Source organism: Balaenoptera ricei, chromosome 2 (assembly GCF_028023285.1).
Source record: "Balaenoptera ricei isolate mBalRic1 chromosome 2, mBalRic1.hap2, whole genome shotgun sequence".
Lineage (NCBI taxonomy): Eukaryota > Metazoa > Chordata > Mammalia > Artiodactyla > Balaenopteridae > Balaenoptera > Balaenoptera ricei.
In genome coordinates, this window is record NC_082640.1 from 105,877,393 (window position 1) to 105,886,315 (window position 8,923).

Consider the following 8,923-nt stretch of genomic DNA (forward strand, 5'->3'; position numbering starts at 1 on the left):
TGGTGTATGATCCTTTTAATGTGTTGTTGGATTCTGTTTGCTAATATTTTGTTGAGGATTTTTGCATCTATATTCATCAGTGATATTGGTCTGTAATTTTCTTTTTTTGTAGTATCTTTGTCTGGTTTTGGTATCAGGGTGATGGTGGCCTCATAGAATCAGTTTGGGAGTGTTCCTTCCTCTGCAATTTTTTGGAAGAGTTTCAGAAGGATGGGTGTTAGCTCTTCTCTAAATGTTTGATAGAATTCACCTGTGAAGCCATCTGGTCCTGAACTTTTGTTTGTTGGAAGATTTTTAATCACAGTTTCAATTTCATTACTTGTGATTGGTCTGTTGATATTTTCTGTTTCTTCCTGGTTCAGTCTTGGAAGGTTATACCTTTCTAAGAATTTGTCCATTTCTTCCAGGTTGTCCATTTTATTGGCATAGAGTTGCTTGTAGTAGTTTCTTAGGATGCTTTGTATTTCTGCGGTGTCTGTTGTAACTTCTCCTTTTTCATTTCTAATTTTATTGATTTGAGTCCTCTCCCTCTTTTTCTTGATGAGTCTGGCTAATGGCTTACCAGTTTTGTTTATCTTCTCAAAGAAACAGCTTTTAGTTTTACTGATCTTTCCTATTGTTTTCTTTGTTTCTATTTCATTTATTTCTGCTCTGATCTTTATGATTTCTTTCCTTCTGCGAACTTTGGGTTTTGTTTGTTCTTCTTTCTCTAGTTCCTTTAGATGTAAGGTTAGATTATTTACTTGAGATTTTTCTTGTTTCTTTAGGTAAGCTTGTATAGCTGTAAACTTCCCTCTTAGAACTGCTTTTGCTGCATCCCATAGGTTTTGGATCGTCGTGTTTTCATTGTCATTTGTCTCTAGGTATTTTTTGATTTCCTCTTTGATTTCTTCAGTGATCTCTTGGTTATTTAGTAACGTATTGTTTGGCCTCCATGTGTTTGTGTTTTTTACGTTTTTTTCCCTGTAATTCATTTCTAATCTCATAGCGTTGTGGTCAGAAAAGATGCTTGATATGATTTCAATTTTCTTAAATTTACTGAGGCTTGATTTGTGACCCAAGATGTGATCTATCCTGGAGAACGTTCCGTGCGCACTTGAGCAGAAAGTGTAATCTGCTGTTTTTGGATGGAATGTCCTATAAATATCAATTAAATCTATCTGGTCTATTGTGTCATTTAAAGCTTCTGTTTCCTTATTTATTTTCATTTTGGATGATCTGTCCATTGGTGTAAGTGAGGTGTTAAAGTCCCCCACTTTTATTGTGTTACTGTCGATTTCCTCTTTTATAGCTGTTAGCAATTGCCTTATGTATTGAGGTGCTCCTATGTTGGGTGCATACATATTTATAATTGTTATTTCTTCTTCTTCTTCTTGGATTGATCCCTTGATCATTATGTAGTGTCCTTCCTTGTCTCTTGTAACATTCTTTATTTTAAAGTCTATTTTATCTGATATGAGTATAGCTACTCCAGCTTTCTTTTGATTTCCATTTGCATGGAATATCTTTTTCCATCCCCTCACTTTCAGTCTGTATGTGTCCCTAGGTCTGAAGTGGGTGTCTTGTAGACAGCATATGTATGGATCTTGTTTTTGTATCCATTCAGCAAGCCTGTGTCTTTTGGTTGGAGCATTTAATCCATTCATGTTTAAGGTAATTATTGATATGTATGTTCCTATGACCATTTTCTTAATTGTTTTGGGTTTGTTTTTGTAGGTCCTTTTCTTCTCTTGTGTTTCCCACTTTGAGAAGTTCCTTTAGCATTTGTTGTAGAGCTGGTTTGGTGGTGCTGAATTCTCTTAGCTTTTGCTTGTCTGTAAAGCTTTTGATTTCTCCATCGAATCTGAATGAGATCCTTGCCGGGTAGAATAATCTTGGTTGTAGGTTCTTCCCTTTCATAACTTTAAGTATATCATGCCCTTCTGGCTTGTAGAGTTTCTGCTGAGAAATCAGCTGTTAACCTTATGGGAGTTCCCTTGTATGTTATTTGTTGTGTTTCCCTTGCTGCTTTCAATAATTTTTCTTTGTCTTTAATTTTTGCCCATTTGATTACTATGTGTCTCAGCGTGTTTCTCCTTGGGTTTATCCTGTATGGGACTCTCTGCGCTTCCTGGACTTGGGTGGCTATTTCCTTTCCCATGTTAGGGAAGTTTTCAACTATAATCTCTTCAAATATTTTCTCTGGTCCTTTCTCTCTCTCTTCTCCTTCTGGGACCCCTATAATGCAAATGTTTTTGCATTTAATGTTGTCCCAGAGGTCTCTTAGGCTGTCTTCATTTCTTTTCATTCTTTTTTCTTTATTCTGTTCCGCAGCAGTGAATTCCACCATTCTGTCTTCCAGGTCACTTATCCGTTCTTCTGCCTCAGTTATTCTGTTATTGATTCCTTCTAGTGAAGTTTTCATTTCAGTTATTGTATTGTTCATCTCTGTTTGTTCTTTAATTCTTCTAGGTCTTTGTTAAACATTTCTTGCATCTTCTCGATCTTTGCCTCCATTCTTATTCCAAGGTCCTGGTTCATCTTCACTATCATTATTCTGAATTCTTTTTCTGGAAGGTTGCCTATCTCCACTTCATTTAGTTGTTTTTCTGGGGTTTTATCTTGTTCCTTCATCTGGTATATAGCCCTCTGCCTTTTCATCTTGTCTGTCTTTCTGTGAATGTGGTTTTTGTTCCACAGGCTGCAGGATTGTAGTTTTTCTTGCTTCTGCTGTCTGCCCTCTGGTGGTTGAGGCTATCTAAGAGCAATCCCATGATTCTTTTCTCTCCCTATTTCAGTGCCTCTCACAGCATAGAGGTGGAGTTGCAAAATTACACTGAAGCTGAGCATCTGAAAGTTGAAGCAACCTAATGGTCATCCCCTATAATTTTCCATTTTGTCACAGTATTCCTCATAGAGGGACAACCATCCTTTGTTTGAGCACCTCCAAGAACAAGGAGTTTTCTCTCTCACACAAGAGTAGCCCTTATCATTCAACAGCTCTAATCTTTAAAATACCTGCAGTTACATAGTCCCAAATTATACCTCTGTATGACTTGAGTCTTCTGAACATGTACAAAGCAAATCTGTATGGCACTGCTTCCATTTATTAATAACTGAATATTTAAATTCCATTGTTAAAGAGTAAGTCTTGAGTGAAAAAAAAAGAGTCTCTCAAGTCTAAAATTTGCATTTAAGTTCTTCACTGTTCTTTACATGGGTCCTTGTTTATCCATGTCCACTTTAAAAAGTAAGGCCAAAACTGGAATAATTTAGATGTGGTGTGACCAAGAAAAGTAGAACTAACCTAGATACCACACTAGTACTGGAAAAACCTAAAATAGTTCTTCTACCTTATTTTTAGCAACCCTGTCACATACTTAGGGTTCATTTATGGTTTGTGGTAAATAAACACTATGATCTGCTTTTAAGCTATGTTCCTCTACCTTATCCTTAGCCAAGGTTTGCTTTTTTTGTTTGTTTATTCATTGTCTAAATGTAAGATTTTATATTTATATCCATGTTCTATTTTATTCTACCAGTTTCAGTCCATCACCATAGAATTTTTTTTTTAAACTTTGATTCCATTATCCAACATACTCAACAAAGTTTTGTGGCATATTCATAGTTTATGAATAAGAAAGTTATAGTGCTTTCTGTTGGTGGGAATGTAAATTGATACAGCCACTATGGAGAGCAGTATGGAAGTTACTTAAAAAACTAAAACTAGAACTACTGTACAACCCAGCACTTCCACTACTGGGCATATACCCTGAGAAAACCATAATTCAAAAAGTGTCATGTACCACAACGTTCATTGCAGCACTCTTCACAATAGCCAGGACATGGAAGCAACCTCAGTGTCCATCGACAGATGAATGGATAAAGAAGATGTGGCACATATATACAATGGAATATTACTCAGCCATAAAAGGAAACAAACCTGAGTTATTTGTAGTGAGGTGGATGGACCTAGAGTCTGTCACACAGAGTGAAGTAAGTCAGAAAGAGAAAAACAAATACCATATGCTAATACAAACATATGGAACCTAAAAAAAAAAAATGGTTCTGAAGAACCTAGGGACAGGACAGGAATAAAGACACAGATGTAGAGAATGGACTTGAGGACACGGAGAGGGGGAAGGGTAAGCTGGGACGAAGTGAGAGAGTGGCATGGACATATATACACTACCAAATATAAAATAGATAGCTAGTGGGAAGCAGCTGCATAGCACAGGGAGATCAGCTCGGTGCTTTATGACCACCTAGAGGGGTGGAATAGGGAGGGTGGGAGGGAGATGCAAGAGGGAGGGGATATGGGGATATATGTATACGTATAGCTGATTCACTTTGTTATACAGCAGAAACTAACACAACATTGTAAAGCAATTATACTCCAATAAAGATGTTTAAAAAATATTAAAAGTTATAGTGCTTTAATTCAACTAGCAGCCAAATCATGAAATTACCAATCACTGCCATATCACACCTATATAACAGGTTAGTCAAATATAGTAGAAAATGATAAGAAATGTCCTCCATTAATTTTTGAAGGAGAGTAAATAACCAAGCTTTAAATTTAAACAAGACTCCATTACATCAGGACACCAAAGGACCTTGTCAGGTTTCCTTTAAATGACATAATGAATTAGAAACCTTTAGCCAATGAGCTGAAGCTGCTGTGAGGAACAGGAAAAGGCATGAGCAGAAATTTTATTCCCAGGCCCTGGGCGCATAACATCCTGGGGTCAAACAGCAGAGAATGCTGCCTTGACCTTTCTAATTCACTGAGGTTCCAGAAAACAAGAAAACTGGGTTGAACTGATGGAATTGGCACTGGGTGGGGGCAGAGGGAAGCAGAGACAGAATAGAACGATTTTTAGCAGGCCAAAATTCCCACTGATTAGCTACAGAAAAAGTCATATATTACAAGACACCAGAGAGCTTCCAAGCAGTGAGGACTAGGGAGAATAAAAGAAAAAGAGCAAATTCCCAAACTCTGGTACTCGATTTTTGAAATACCTATTAGATGCAGAGCCAGGTTTAATTTCTGACACTACTGTAGACACTGAAGATACATCAGCAAACAGAATAAAGCCCCGTCTTAAATTTTTTTTTTTAATAGGTTTACTTATTTATTTATTTATTTATTTACTTTTGGCTGTGTTGGGTCTTTGTTTCTGTGCGAGGGCTCTCTATTTGCGGCAAGTGGGGGCCACTCTTCATCGCGGTGCGCGGGCCTCTCACCATCTCAGCCTCTCTTGTTGAGGAGCACAGGCTCCAGACGCGCAGGCTCAGCAATTGTGGCTCACGGGCCCAGCTGCTCCGCGGCATGTGGGATCCTCCCAGACCAGGGATCGAACCCGTGTCCCCCGCATTGGCAGGCAGATTCCCAACCACTGCGCCACCAGGGAAGCCCAAAGCCCCGTCTTTATAGAACTTACATTCTAGGGAAGAGAGACAATAAACAAATATATAACATAGCAGGCAGTAGAAGGTATATGTAGGCAAGCAAAGGAGGCTAAGTGGGGAGGGAATAGCCAAGGTGTAGAGTAGAGAGGGGGTGATGTAATTTTTTATGGGATGGTCAGGAAGACCCCTCTAATAAGGTGATTTTTGAGTCACTGAAGGAAGTGATGGTCTCTTACATCCTTGTAGCCCTGGATTTTAGGATTAGACAAAGGAAAAAATAGACAAGTTGGACTACATATATGAAAGATAAAAGAGAAAATGATAATGGAAACTTGATTGGATGTACATCTGCAAGTATTTTCTCCCTAAGTGGGTTTCTCTTTACATATATGGTCAGAGGTACATTATAGGGATGAGGGAAAGCATTTGACAAGGTTCAACATCTTTTCATAATAAAACTCTCAACAAATAAAGTATATAATAAATGTACCTCAACATAATAAAAGCTATATATGACAGGCCTACATCTCAATGTAGCTAACATCATACTCAATGGTGAAAAGGTGACAGCTTTTTTCTAAGATCAGGAACAAGACAAGGATGCCCACTTTCACCATTTTTATTCAATAAAGTACTGGAAGTCCTTGCCAGAGCTATTAGGCAAGAAATGCAAATCAAAACCACAATGAGATATTACTTCACACCTGTTAGGATAACTATCATCAAAAAGTCAAAAGATAACAAGTGTTGGTAAGGATATGAAGAAAATGGAACTCTTGTGCACTGTTGGTGTAAATGTAAATTGGTATAACCATTATGGAAAACAGTATAGAAGTTCCTTAAAAATTAAAAGTAGAACTACTATATGATGCAGCATTTCCATTTCTGGGTATATATTCAAAGGAAATGAAATCACTATGTTAAAGAGGTATCTGCACCACTATGTCCAAGATATGGAAACAACCTATGTGTCCATCAACAGATGAATGGATAAATAAAATGTAGTATATACATTATAGGGATGGTGGGGAAGAGAGAGAGACAGTATCTGTCTCCACTACTTACATTAGTTCATCTATGAGTTGACTCTAACCTAAGATCCTTTATCCTAAGATTATTCTTACTTTGACATTGGTCCAAATGAAAGTAAAAAGACTTCTCAAAACTGGCTATGAAAATTTGCAGAATTACAGGATAATAGGCAAAGAAAATTACACAAAAGCAGCCTACTCCACTCCAGCCCTGGTTCCCGTCCAGTAGCGAGGCCCACTACACAAATCAATCACTCAGAAACCCTGAGCAAGAGGAGCAAAGCTGGAGGTTTCACACCTCCTGACTTCAAACTGGAGTAATAGCAAATTGTCTCCATTTCTTTTTAAATTTTTTCCAAAAATGAGTAAGTACCCAAAGAATAAAGTAAATTTGGTGTAGTGTGTCATGGTTTAGGCTCAGGAACAAAAACTGTCTAGGTTGAATCCTCTTCCATGACTTCATTAGCATGATCTTGCAAAATGTTCTTAAGTCTTATGATTGTGAGTCCTTGCCTTTAAAATGATGGTAATTATTGTATCCACCTCACAAGGTTTTTGTGATGATTAAATGAGTTAACAATCAAAAAGTGCATAGAACAATGTCTAGTCCTTAGTGAGCATTCAATAAAATTAGCTATTGTTGTTAATTACAGTAAAGCACCAGGCAGTGGAAAGGACTTTGAAACCCAGTCTTCAATTCAGATAATGTGGACTTTATGAATGAAGCCATGGATAACCATGAATAAAGTGGACAGGGAGAGGATGACAAGAATAAATGAGAAAGCTCACTCTCTTCAGACTCTGACAGGGAATTGCCTGCATCAGGGCATCTGAAGGTTGCTCAAGACACCAGAATGCATGGTGATTTGAGAAAGGATATTGGATATTATTGACCTGGTGGGGTCCAGAGGAGACCTCAACTTCAGAAAGATGAATGAGATGAATAGTGCTCTCTTCTACCAACCAGGGTGTAGGCAGGGTTCTTATAGCCCCAGTCAACTCTTCCTTGAGATATTTATTTTTCTCTCTCTGTTTGCCCATAATGGACAATTGGCAGAGGTTATTCTAGGGTTTGAGATGAAGCCATGACATAAATAAACTATGTAGTTTTCTCAGAATGTTTATAAATGTTACCCTTTACATTGAGAGACCTTTAGAGAATGACTCTTGGGTTATTGAGGACAGTAGGGCTTCTCCATACCATTCCTGATACTTGTAAATCTTTGCATCTTCTAATGAAGGTGGCAGTGATATGTACCCAAGGCATGATGGAAGGGAGTCCTGGACTGCAAGTTGGAAAGCCTGGGTTCCAAATCTGACTACTAGTGTGGCTTTGATGTCACTTAATTTCTCTAGGTGTCAGTTTCCACACATGTCAAATATGGAGTAAGATTAGATACTTGCTAATGGTGCTTACAGCAGTAATATTCTACCACTGTGTAATATGCCCCAATATCTGGGGTGTTCATTCATCATTAATTTATTCACATATTGATCTATTCCTTTATTTAATGTTTAATTTTTAAATATTTTGTTTAAGTTATGAAAATGTTTATTACACACATAAAACAAAAAATTACAAATATTTATGCATCTACCATTCAGATTTAACAGATGTTAATACCTTGATGTATTTGATTCAGATTTTTTCTTTAAATGAAATGAAATTTTATAGATAATAAACTCCCATTTCTTCCTTCCCCAGAAATAACCACTGTCTTTAAATTAATATGTATTTTCAATATATAGTATTGTTTTGAGTTTTTTAAATGTACATAAATAGTATACTGTAAATTTCCTTATTTTTGCTGAACTTTATATTTTCCTGATTTAGTTATGTTACCACCTATGGAATTATTCATTCACTTATTTTAACAGTGGCTTAGTATTCCATTATATAAATATACCACAGTTTAGCCATTCTCTGTTGATGGTCTTTTAAATAGTTTCCAACATTTTGCTATTAAAAATAACATTGCGACAACCAACCGTGTAGAAGTCTCCTTGAGCACATGTGTGAGAGTTTACCTAGGGTAATTACCTAGAAGTAAAATTACTTGGTGACAGGGTATGTTTATTTTCAGCTTTTCTATAATGTGAAATTGCTTTCCAAAGCACTTGTAGATATTCATACTTTCACCAGTATTATATGACGTCTTGTTTTCCCACATCCTTGCCAACATGTGTGTTGTAAGACTCTTAGATTTTTTCAAATCTGATGGGTATGAAATAATATTTTCTTGATGTTTTCATGTATTTACTGGCTATTCAGTCGTCTTCTTTGTAAATTTTCTGTTTGTAGCTTTTGCTTATATTTTTTCTTCTTTGTTTTTGTTACTGATTTGAAGGATCAATATTTATATGTCAATTTTATATATATATATATATATACATATCAATTTTTGTATTCTGAATACTAGTTCTTTTTTTGGTTTTAAGAGTAAGAAATATCTTCTGCTAATTTGTGGCTTGTCCTTTAATTGTTATGTTTGTTTTTTTAC